Below are 13,308 nucleotides of genomic sequence, written 5' to 3'. Positions count from 1 at the left end.
GTTGCTACAGTAGCAGGAGTGTGTGATAGTGAAATATTGCAGAATATTACAGAGTATCAGTACTTACCTGATCCCTGTGATGTGAAGCATTATGGAGCATTATGAAGCATCTGCAAGTCACAGACTTCATGCAGCTGTGTCTCATAATGCTTCCTGCATAGTGGTGGATGAGGTTATGGACTCTGCGACCACAAAAGCTGCAGCTCCACTACCATCATAAAAGCCTGTAGTGGAGGGAGTAAATTGCATGAGACACTGGCTGTTTGCCATACTTGTTGGAAAGTTCTTCACATTGGAGACCTTAAATGTTTAACACCAAGTATGGTGAGTTTGTAAGCAAGTGATACATTGATCATAATATTGGTCTAATTGTCAGAGTGTCTAGTACTCATACAAACCTTGTGGATCTGTCACAGAGTAGAATTTGAATGATGGATGATGGTATCTATTTAACTAGAGGTACAGTTTGTAGGCAATTGTGCAGTGTTTACAGTTTTATAATATATATTGTAAAATGACCAAGATGGAGATTTTGGTATAAACATTAATACCAAGAAAATCATACAAAGTATATAATGTTGAATGGCAGTGCATGTATGTCCTGCTAGACAGTTTTCATTTAATGGCCACTGTGAAATAAAGACTTGCATTTAAAAGTAGTGAAGAGAATATCACTGGTGCACAGAGTAAGGAATTATTTTCTCATTTTGCATAAAATGTGTGGAGCAAAATAAAAGTACTTGGCATATCTATTTTGTACGGATCATCTACCATTTTTCATGTGTATGTGAAGACAAAGTTGACATTGTTTTTAAAAGAAGAGAGGGTTACTTCATTTTTTGACTATCTGATCTATGAATTTTCTAAAGAAGCTGCAAGTTTGTTGCAATATTTTGAAGAGGTCTATGTCTTAGGGAAGCCATGAAAGTTTGCGTCCAGAGGAGATACACAATGTCTGCATTGTACTCAAACCCAGTCAAGGCGTGGCATACATGTTTACGCTGTTTGTTAGGAAGGCATGTAGTAGATCTCATTCACATTATGGCTGTATTAGCGTGAGGGCAAAACGGATTAAATTAAATTTGGACAAAATTGTCTTCTTGAATTCTACCTTCTCCATAAAGATGAGGTTGATGATGAGGGATGAGTGTTTCAAGAGTACTGACTAACCAGGATATGTACTATGTAGATGGATTTCTTTGCATTGTAGCTTTGAATTTAAATTGTAGCTGCCCTTTTCACCATTACAACCATATGTCTACACAATATTTATTTTACAGCCCTATAATGTGGACTGATTATAATGTACAGTTTCTACCTTTCTCCATCTGTAGTTCAACACAGTGATTTCTGTTATCAACATAACAGCACTACTTATGTTCCTTATTTATAATGACTGTTATATAAATACTTTGAAGTGCACTTTATGCATTTTGTGCACAAGTCTGCAAGTTAAGTTTCAGAACAGATTTACAACACTTGTTTCAGCATGTGTTGATATATAGATATAGGTTCACTGCTGTCCATAATGCTTTTGACAAAATGTGTTTCACTATTTAATGCTTATGGTGAATTGTGCAATTGATTATATATATTTGAATAATCCACACTGGATTAAGTGTGTATGCAATACACAACCAGTGATGTGTTGCCTGCATTGGTGGAGAATGCTGTAATGTCTCTGCACTCTGAGTGAAATCTGTCTTTATTGATATTGTTGCTTCATTCAGTGCTGCAGTGATATCATCAATTGTTTGTAATGTTTGTCTCTCCATCTGGACTGTGTTGTCTCTCATATTTATATATATTCTGAGCTGGTCTTGTTTTCATTTAGACTGAGTTAAAACACATTGAGATTGTCCTGTCACCTTTTCTCTTTCGTCCATTTATTTTCCAGTGCAGACATTGCTTCAGCCACAAAGATGCTTCTGGACAGCCTGCCACATCAAAACAGGCCCATATGTAATTCAACAAACTCCAAAGCAAACTGGTATGCAAATTAATACATTTTCAAAATTATGTAATACCCAATAAGAAAATGCTACCATTAATATCAATGAAGAAACACCTCTGGTGGCATGACCTGAAATCAAAGTGACTATCACTTTCTTCTTTGCTGACAGTTTTTGTTCCATATTGTTTTTTTACACTAGACTGCCAAATTTTGAATTCTCCATGATAATTTTAAAATTATGTATATTTCTTCCCCATGATCATATATATTTTTCTAAGTTAACACCATTCTACATAGTTTAATATTTGCAAATAGTTTCATCTGATGGTATTTTTATGGTTTTGCATCATTTAGTCTGTTGTATCACAGAGTTCTTCAAAGCATATTTGTATTTAAATATAATCACCTTTTCATAGGTTCATAGGTTCGTACTAGGCTATCTGCCCTAGGGCATTTATAAGCCTAGCCAGAGTGTGTGTGGCTTTCACCACCCCTTAGGATGAGAATACTATGCCCTTTTAGGGTTTAGTTTACTGTGCCTCTGTCTAGTAGTGACACAGAGATGACCCCCGGGGTAAACCTACGATCTCCCATCCATTCGTCAAGATTTCTCTTGAATAGAGTCAGTGAGGGGCTCTGCCTAACATGGACTGGGATTCTGTTCCAGAGTGTAGGGAGCCTTTGGGTTATGAATCTGTCCCTCCTGCACGTCCTATTTATTTCTGTGTTGAGGTTTAAGTCTCTTGTTCTCATGGCTCTGATGGATTTGGATTTTCTGAGGTGGAGCATGTCCATTAATTCCGGATTGGACATGGCCTTGTACGTCAGGCACAGATCACCTCTGAGTAGGCGGTATGCGACTGAATAGAGCTGGAGTTTTTTCAGTCGGGCAGCATATGACATATGTTTAAGACCCTTTATCCTCTTGGTGAGGAACTTTTGGGGTCTTTCCAACTGCTGCAGGTGTCGGGTGAGATACATCCCAAATGGGGCATTGTACTCAATCATTGGCCTGATAAGAGAAGAGTACAGGGCACAATGACCTCTCTTGATCTAGATGTGAAACCCTTCATGATAAGGTGGGCAATATAGAAGGTCTTCCTAACCACTTTGGCAATGTGAGTGTCAAATGAGAGGTTACTGTCAACCTGGGTCCCTAGGTCCCTGATTACCTCTTCTGTACTTAATGGATTACCACCTATGTGGTAATTTGTCGGTACCTTGTTTTTCCCAAAGGGTATGACTATACATTTTTGGCGTTCAGCTTAAGGCCATGGCTCTGGCACCAATTATCCGTTTCTATGAGGCCTCTCTGAAGGATGTTTGTGTCCGCTGGAGTATCAATTATGGCGCCCAGTTTGCAGTCATCTGCGAACTTTGTCAGCCACAATCCTCCTATGTTTGCCTGTACCTTGGAAAAATAAATGCCGAACAAGAGGGGTCCCAGGACTGAGCCCTGTGGGACACCGCTTGTGACTGGCTTAGAGTCTGACATAGCTCCAGCAACTCTGACCCTGTGGGTTCTGTCCTTGAGCCAGTTTGCAACCCATCTTGTGACATATGGGTTTACATTTAAGCTGGTGAGTTTGTCTATGATGCCCGAGTGGGGTATTGTGTCAAAGGCTTTTGCAAGGTCAAGGTAGGCTGTGTGAACTGCCTTACCCTCATCAATGGCCTTAGTAACTGTTTCAAAAAAGTCGACCAAGTTCAAAAGGCAGGATCTACCCTTGACAAAGCCAAATTGGGTAGGATCCAATGTCTGTAGGTCCCCAATGTCTTTGTTTATGAGTTCCATAATGATCCTCTCCATAGCTTTGCAGACCAGGCTCGTCAAGCTTATGGGGCGGTAATTTCCAGGGTCCGTAGAAGCACCGCCTTTGTGAAGTGGGACCACTGTTGCCGTACGCCACTCTTTGGGTACGTATCCTGTAGTAAGGCTAAGATTAAACAGCAGCCTTATGTGTGGGTTTAGTTCCTCTTGGAGTTCATGTAGCACACAGCCCGGGACACCATCCAGTCCCATTGATGCTGTGTTTTTAGCTTTAGAGAGGGTGGCTCTCACCTGGGCATCTGAGATGTTAGGGAGGCTACACTCTGCTGGGATAGTTATTTCTCCTTTTGGGGGGGAGGGGGAGGAGAACTTTGCATTGAACCTGTCTGCCAGAATGTTGGCAATGTCAGTGGGTTCAGTGTATTTTGTGTCATTTTGGACTAACTCTGAGCATATCTGGGAGTTTCCACCCAGGTTTCTAACATAGCTAAAGAAGGCCTTGTGATTGTCTTTTGTGTCTTTTGCGATTTTTCTCTCAAAGTTGGCCTTGGATGATTTTATGAGTGATCGTAGTTTTTTGCTAGTACTGATCAGAGATGCCTTCCCTTTTAGGGATTTTGCTCTGTTATGTAGTAGCTTCCTCCTCCTGTTGTAAAGTTTGTTTATGGCTGGGGTCCACCAGACCGGCGCCTGCCTTTGGGGAATGGGTCTTGGTTTTATTTGGGATTGCATGATCCATGCATTCTTGAAGGTGCCCATAGAAGGCATTTGCAAAGGATTCAGCAGTGTGGGTTGTGGTTTCCACTGGCCCAGGGGCCTTGAAGGATACCACTTCAGTCTTAAGAAGTGTGAAGTTTGCTTTTGAGAAGTTCTTCACTGTGGTCTTTTGTGCAGGGGTGGGGGCGGGATGTGGATTTCCAGTGAGATTAATTTATGGTCTGATCTTACCAAAGAGGGATATACTTCCGGTGTTGAGCATTTTGTCCCCATGTTTGTGATGATCAGGTCTAGTATATTGTCTCCTCTTGTGGGAATGGTGACTAGTTGTTCCATTGCATTTGAGTTTATGAATTCTAGGAACCTTTGGGCTAGGGTGTTGGGGCTTGAGTAATGTTCCCAGTCTATGTTTGGGTAGTTGAAGTCTCCCAAAATGATGGTATTTGGAGAGACATTCATACTCTCCAGTGTCTTCAGGAAGGCTGTGTGGGGTTCCTGAGTTTGAGAGGGTGGTCTGTAGCATGCTACAAACTGTAAGGCAGTTTTGCCTATGGTTAGTTGCACCTGGATAGTCTCCGATGCTTCGTGCGTTGCCACTAACCTGGAGGTGTGGGTATCTTTGATGAAAATGGATACTCCCCTCCTTTTGTGGTTCGGTCCAAGTTTTGGGGCCGGAAAGCATGATATGAGGTAAAACCTGATAGTGCTGGGGTGCTCTCAGGAGCCTTGAACCAGGTTTCAGTCACTGCACAGACATCAATGTTCTCCATACTGAGGAGGGCTTCGAGGGTGTGCATCTTGAGGTTTAGACTTCTGGCATTGAGCAGCATTACCCTTAGTTTTTTTCCACTTGTGTTTTCTAGGGAGGTAGGTTTGTCATTTGAGCCTTGCCTAAAAAAGGCACTATGGGGGTGGCAAGAGCCTTGGCCAATATCCGGAAGCCCAGGGGTGACAGGTGCAAGCCATCCTCATGGCAGCGTGGCTTGTCAAGCATGTCATCCCAAGCAGACAGACATTGGATCCCCTTAGAATGACACCAGTAATTAAGCCAATTGTTAAAACTGATCATTTTGTCTTTGTTCTTGGTGAGGGTAAGATGCTGCTCAGGGTCAGGGTCATACCGGCCTGGGCTACATAATCAGAGAGCTCCTCTATGTCTCTTTTCATGTAGTCCAGGGAGGTATGGCTCAGGTCGTTCACACCAGCATGTACAATGACTGAGTCATATTTGTACTTGCTGTGGAGTGACCTGAGTGCTTGTGTTATGTGGCGGATTTAAATGTTAGATTAGATAAGTTTATTTTTCAGATCAATAGAACTCAGTCCAAATTTATATTTTTACACTGTATTTGGATTTTTTTATATTTCATCTTTTTATTATAATTATTTCATATCTAAATTAAAGTTTTTTGTTAATATTTTTACTAACATTGTACGTTTCATTTAATTTCTGTTAATTTTTGCTTGTATTTTTGAATCAATATACTCTTTATGATTTTGTAAAGTGCTTTGAGAAAACTTCTATAACAAAATATAATTTGGGTTGAGATGACTTTGCTTCTAAATTTGGCAAGTGCCCAATGGTTTCTTGATATCTGCCCCCCAACACACACACACACACACACACACACACACACACACACACACACACACACACACACACACACACACACACACACACACACACACACACACACGCACACACGCACAGACACACACACACATAAACATAAACATTGGTGTCTCTGAGCAGCCTCTAAAAACAGATTTTGTTTTATTTTTTTCAGCCTGCATGTTCAGGTTTTGAATGTATGCCAACTACTTTTAGAGACTGAAAGGGGATGAGGAGTTGGTCAGAGTGAAATAGTGCATATAGTTAGCAGAAACATAATTTGGGGAAAGAGAGCATATCAAAAGATTAATTCTCTACCATGAATCCGTCAGGTTTATTGCTGTGTTTGCATGGTGTTTCTAATTGCCTCTTTACTGTCATTTTACCTGAGGAAAAAATATGTCCTGGGATTCAGAAACAGTTTTCATATCACGGTAAATGATTTTGTTTGATGCTCAGCCACATGCAGAGTGGGAGGGATTCAGACATACTGAAAGTGAGTATAGAATCCCAAAAAGTTCTACAGATTGTATAATATGTAAATACAGTATAATGACATGATAATGAGCAGCTTTATTAAAATGAAGGTAACCACAGGTGAAAATGAGGGTAAACAATATGGTGGAGTGATTCATAAATTAATGCACTTCACGCTACAAGATGCTAAATATACAGTTGCTGACCATAGACTAAAATGTAGCGTTACAGATAACAGACTCTGAAAACATGTAAGGGGCAGCTGCTGCTGCATTAGTAAAACTGTATCTGCTGTATATCCCCCAGCCAGTAGTTTTAATGTTGTATATCATCACCTGCAGTGGTGTTGTGTTATCCATCCATGCTTAACATATCATCCCCTCCATGACACTGGAATTGTTAACCACTACCAAGCCGTCATGCAGGAGTTGGTCAAGATGTGTTGTTGTCATGTCCAGGCCCCTTGGGATACATGAAGTACCTATCTCTATGGACACCAAAGTAGGTTTGGCTTTCAAAATGCTAGCTACATGGATCTTTTAAACACAAAAGGGACACATTGGGTGTAACCCAGGCATCTGCCTCAAGGATACTCTACCAGTTTCTCAATGCCTTGTCACAGCATATGGGAGCAAATATGTGGCTTCCACATACTACAGAGGAGACAGAAAAAATCAGTTGGGCTTTTTATAACACAACCCATTTTCCTGACATGCTGGGGAACCATTCACTGCACATAAATTTCAGGAGCAGGAAAGTAGGTAACTGTAAGGTGTTCCACTTTTTCAACTACCCGGTGGACTGTAATGCACAGGGTATCATATATAATGCATCTGCAGGCTACCCTGGCAGTGTTTATGACTTCCGCATATGGCAGGTGTGTGACTTATATCACATGGAGCCATGGCTAATGACATTCCGCAAACAATGACAGAGACTGGCTTCAAATCCTATGCTTTGCCACAGACCCATGTTTATTTAGCCTGCTGAAGGTCTGCTCAACTTGACTGGATACATCTGGGATGTGAATGTGATCATACTAGTGTATCTCAGGCTTGTTTAATATACATCTGTGTACTGCTCTGATAGGTCATGTGTCATGTCTATGATAGTAATGTTTATTTTCTCTCTCTCCTTCTCTCTCTGTTTCTATCCTTCATTTTTTTCTGCTTGTTGTCTCATTTCTCCCCATTTATAGGAGCATCTGTCACAGCTGTACCAGCGGCACAACACAGGACACCATCATCACACCAGTCCTAGCCTTCTCCTCCAGACATTCTACCTGGCTCCAGGCCTGCCTCACCAGCAGGTGCAGTGGGAGCAGTCAGGTTACCTCCCCTAGAGCCTCTGGTGAGTCTCCAGTGGTACTGCTAGCTGTGCACAGTTTGTAGTGAGCTGGGATTTGGTTGAGGTGTTGGTGGAATTTGTTGACCAGTGACTAAAAGCCCACATCAACCACCTGTAGAGGGTCCTCACATAGCTTATACAGCTGTGCCTCCATCTGGCTCTGCCTTCACCACCTAAGGTGGTGCCCAGTGGAGACAGTGGTCAGAGTGCTGACTGACCTCAGCCTGGTATATAACCCAGGTAGTGAACATAAAGGAGGGTTATACTAACCCTACCTCCCATTGTGATGTTCCACTTCCATGTGTGTCAGGTCCCTGCCCTATTTGTTGCCCAGTCATCCCCTCAACCAATGTCCTCCCTTTGTCTGTATGTCTACAATTCCACTATCCCCCCCGCCCTCGCAACTGTGTCAACACCATCCCTGCCATCTTCGTCTCTGTTTTATATTTGTTTTTATGTCCATGCTTTAAAACTTCACCATCTTTCTATCCTTTATCATACCCATACATCCTTCTTCATCTTTCTTTCTCCAAAACAAAGAAAAGAAAAAAAAAGCACCTGTCTGAAAAAAGTTATACTCCCTCCTCCCTCTTCCTTCACCCATTCTTACATCCACTAGTTTCCTTGTGTACGCTCCTCAGTTTGATGTGCCACTTTTCTTATTTTTCTATACAGCCATTTTCACCCAATTAAAAGGTCAAAAGATAGATATAAACATTGTTACAGGCCCTTCAATGTGGCTTGTAATTGGTCTGATAGTGTTGCTATGTAGCTTATGTGCATGTGCATAGGTGTGTACATGATACTTGCTCTGCAGTTTTCCTTACATTTTCCCTAACCACAATTATGAGAATCTCTCTGTCTCCAGTGGACCTGCAGGTTGTGCAATTAGTGGTGGCTTCAGTTGTGAAAGTCCACCTAGTTAATTGATAATTGTCTTTGAGAGGCATTGTATTATGAGACATACCTACAAAACCCTCAGTGTGAATGCACTAGGCATGTTTCTGAATATCAAGGATGGAGTAGGCAACAGGCAGCTCATTCTAATTGCTGCCACCAGTTGACAGCAGACCCTGAGATATCTTCAGTTATCCAGACCATTTTAAATGTCACTGTTACAATACAAGTACTATCACTTATAACAAAAATCACTGGTGAAATTATTGTATTCATCTAGGTTGTGTCTCAAGCCCGTCCTTCTATATTAATGGAGTGGATTCCATTTCTACACCAATAAGCTTCTGGAAGATGACTGATGAGTAAGCAATCAAGCTCTTCTTGTTTTCTTTATTTCCAGACATCCCTCCCCATCACACACACACACACACACACACACACACACACACACACACACACACACACACACACACACACACACACACACTCCCCCAGATTTACTAATCTTCTGTGCAGGACTAGCTTAGTCCTGCATGGAAGCAGTCATTTAGGAGCAGGACAGCAGTGCACCATGCATATTAATGAAAGCACACTGCCTGAGCTCCTAATCTTACACGGAGTGCGTAAGAGTGCAGGGGGCGTGTCTGAGAGGAGAGCTCTCAGAATATACATGCCCCTGCAATGAAGAACAGCAGAAAGCTCTAAAAGACTGAGAGAGACCGCTCATAGGTGTCCGCATACCCCCAGCAACATCCTCCCATGTGTACGAGAGCAATAGTAAACACAAACAATATAAAGATACTTTTTTTTTTTTTATGAAACAAATTAAATTTAACCGTAGGTGTGCGGGTTTGCCCATCGCTTAGCTACAGTTAATGCAGCTTAAATGGCAGAAGAGGATAAAAAGGAAGATATATGCACATGAAGCAGTATAGCAATAGTGTAGTGGGCAGAGCATTCGCTTTACGAGCAGTCATTACTGGTTCGAGTCCCACTGCAACACATTCCGTTTTCCATGTCAAATCACATTATGACCAATATTTTTAGTTGCATAACCTACTAAATAACATATATTTGTGAACTGTAATACTGCATTAAATGCAGATGTCAGGTGTCAGTGTCATAATGTTGCAAAGTCCACAGATAATCACAGGAATCAGGGATACAAATGGAAGTTAAAATGTGAAATGAATAACTCCATACAGCTTCCAAATCCCACACCTCCCCAAGAACCATTAGACATCACTGTCTAAATCAGTGCAGTGGTAAGCGGGAGTAAGCACTAGTAAGCAAGTGTAAGCACTATTAATCAGTAGTAAGTGGGAGTAAACATATTTAAGCACTAGTAAGCGGGTTTAAGTCCGTTTACATGGGGGGTAAGCAATACGCACACAAGTTAAGCAATATTGAAGCTAACTCTCTGTAAGCATCATTAACCGGAGGTTAGCAGTGCTTACCCTCGTGCAAACCTGCACAAATCCACTTACAAGTGCTTAAAAGTGCTTTAATCACTCTGTATCCAATAGCCCTTGTTCTGCCCAGCAACAAAATAAACAACCTTGCAGGTCTTGAACCCAGGACCCTATACACTGCAGTTGCAGTAGTTAACCACCAAGCCATCACATCAGTCCATAAGAATGAGGTATCACCAAACAAATCCTTACTATAGTAAAATCAAACTGAACATGTGAAAGGAATCAGTATACAGTCATATGTTCTATAACCTACTACATAACATAAATATGTGAACTGGAGTACAGAAGTAATCCCATATGTGAGGTGTAATTGTAATAGAGTGTTGAAGTCCTCTATTAAACACAAGGACCCCATACAGTGTGCGTACACATGAATCATGGATACCAGACATATATATAAGATGTAATGAATAATAAATCAATGCCAAAAAGAAAATATAATGCAAAGTAAATATTAAGCAATGCTAAGCATTGCACAGGCCAGCTTAGTTGGTGTAAGCAATGTATAGGCCAGTTAACTCAATTTGCCCAGTGGTATACCCCATTAAACAATGCCAACCTTAGGTAAGCAGCCCATAGCTTAGCCATTTCAAAACCGGCCAATCATGGCAAAGTGTGGGAATTCAGCCCTACTTAAACCCAACAGGCGGGATTACATCTCATAACTGGTTGTAGCTTCCCCTTGCAGGCACCATGTCAGAAAGGGGAGAGGGAGTGTACTTGTGGGCTCAGCGCTGGGGCATCCAGGAGTCCAGAGTCATGGCAGGACTTCTTGTCAAAGACCATGAGCAGAGACTGCTGCAGGGTCAGTATCAGGGTTCCCAATATAAGGTGGAAGCCTGGGACCATCTCACCCATGACCTCACCAGTGCCACTGGCATACCCCAAACTGGTGAGCAGGTCAGGCATCACTATGCCGACCTGATGCGGCTTAAGGGGGATCTCTTGGATCAGTGAATCCAAGAGGCTAGGACGGCAGGGGTTGTCCCAGCTGTGTGTAAGTATCACTCCACTACCTGTTTAATAATTGCCAGCTCATGTATATTATAGATAGGTATGGCTAAATATCCCTCTTATATCCTTAACCACGGCAAGTGAGCGGGCTGTGAACCAGGAGGCCCATGGATGTCACCGGCAGAGATTGCGACGCGAGGCAGGTTAGTAATACTCTTGCATGTACTGTCATTGGAAATAAATCTAAAAGCATTAGTAAGTTAATTGCCAGTATAAAACCTGTATTGTTTAAGGCAAGTACTACATACACTAGAGAATATGGCAGAAAGAGTCTCATATAGTTTGTATGTAAATAAAAGCATAATAGCCTGACAATAAAGGTCTAACTGCTGGACTGCATGTGTATACTCTGGTATCATATGGTAATGTAGATTTGCAATCACTTAATAGTACTGTTGTATTAAGCACTGTTACCCACACTGTGCAACATAAATAGAATGTGTAGGAATGTCTGTATATGACTGGTGTAATCCCCAGAGGTCATTTAGTAAAACTGAGAGAGACATAGACAGAAAACAGTGAAAAGACAGACAGCAAAATCCAAATAGCACACGCAACTGAGATGTGAACTGTTGTATTTTTAGCACACACAGCCATTGTTCGAATCCTGGGAGTGGTACTAGTCTGCATACAGAATCATAACCCACAACTGTATAGATATGTCCAGAAGGTCCAGTAAATTGGCCCATATCTGCTGCCTGTCACTCTGTCCCCCTGGGAAATCAGTGGGATGATCCCAGACGTATAGGCAGCAAACAAGAAATAAAACTGATTGTCACACATCTATAAGAACAAACCTGTCACTCTAGCAACTTCCCAAACTGTTATGCGAGTAATAAGCCAAGTATGTCCTATCTAACCCCCATGTTGTCAAGCTGTGACCAGAGTGTGTACAGTAACAGAGTGAGATGTATGTGCATAATACTAATGTGAAATCTGGTACTTTGTGTGGCAACATTCAGGTAGTGCTAACAAACATTGATCCCACAGGTACGTCAGATATGAACACTCTGCCAAGAAATAAAAGCTTGATACCCTGTACTGGTACTGTTTACTCTGCTAGTGTATGGAACTGTGAGTGCTGCAGTTGCTCTGAATAATAAGAAATCACTGATCACTGTCACCCACACTGTGCTATATAATATAACTGTTTAGGAAATCCTGTATAAGAGTGTTGTAAGTCACTAAAGGTTGAAGAGGGCAATAGTCTACATATGTCCTGATTCACCTGCATGTGGTCAAGACATGGCCAGAGTCTGTGCAAAAAGAGATGGACAGGTATGTGCATAACATCAACCTGGAATCTGGGAGTATGTGTAGAAATAGTTAGTTAGTGTTAAAACAATTCCTCCACAGGTATACCAGGTAAGAGGTGTATACAGTATACTGCAGGTAAAACCAGTTCATGTATAAAGATGTTGACAGCCATATCACTGTCCAAACTAAGGCAATAGGGTAGAGTAGTAATACTTGCAAGGTACAGATAACAGTACTGACTAGGAAAGTAATGCAAACTACAGGAATATACTAGTTGTTAATTGACATCTTTCTCTCCCCCCCACCATATCTCCAACAATACACTAAATACCCACCACAACTGGTATGTGATGACTCCACTGTTATGTTGGGACATATGTCCTATTGATTGATAATTATTTAAATCTCTTTCTATGCATGTGCTATGTTGAAATACTCCAACACTGGTGGCATGGTGCCAATGTACCTGCATGCTGTTATTACCACTGTGGTCCCATATATGCATGTGTTCCGTTTGCTATGCAACTGTTCCATATCTGGTGTCTGGGTTAATGGGAATATCTATGCATGCTGTTATACCTAACCCTGGAATGTGCTGACTATTACTAACCCACATATGTTGATATACCATAAACACCATAGCACATATGGGAATGCGGGTCCCAGCGGACCCACCTGTCCCACCTCAGCTGGTCATGGCACCAGGCACCAGCATGTCTGGGGCCCAACCTGGGACCTCTTTGTCCATTGGTCCTGCACCACCTTTGGGTGAAACTGCCTCAGGGGA

Source organism: Protopterus annectens, chromosome 1.part2 (assembly GCF_019279795.1).
Source record: "Protopterus annectens isolate FY-2018-M chromosome 1.part2, PAN1.0, whole genome shotgun sequence".
Classification (NCBI taxonomy): Eukaryota; Metazoa; Chordata; order Ceratodontiformes; family Protopteridae; genus Protopterus; species Protopterus annectens.
This window is presented reverse-complemented; position numbering follows the sequence as displayed.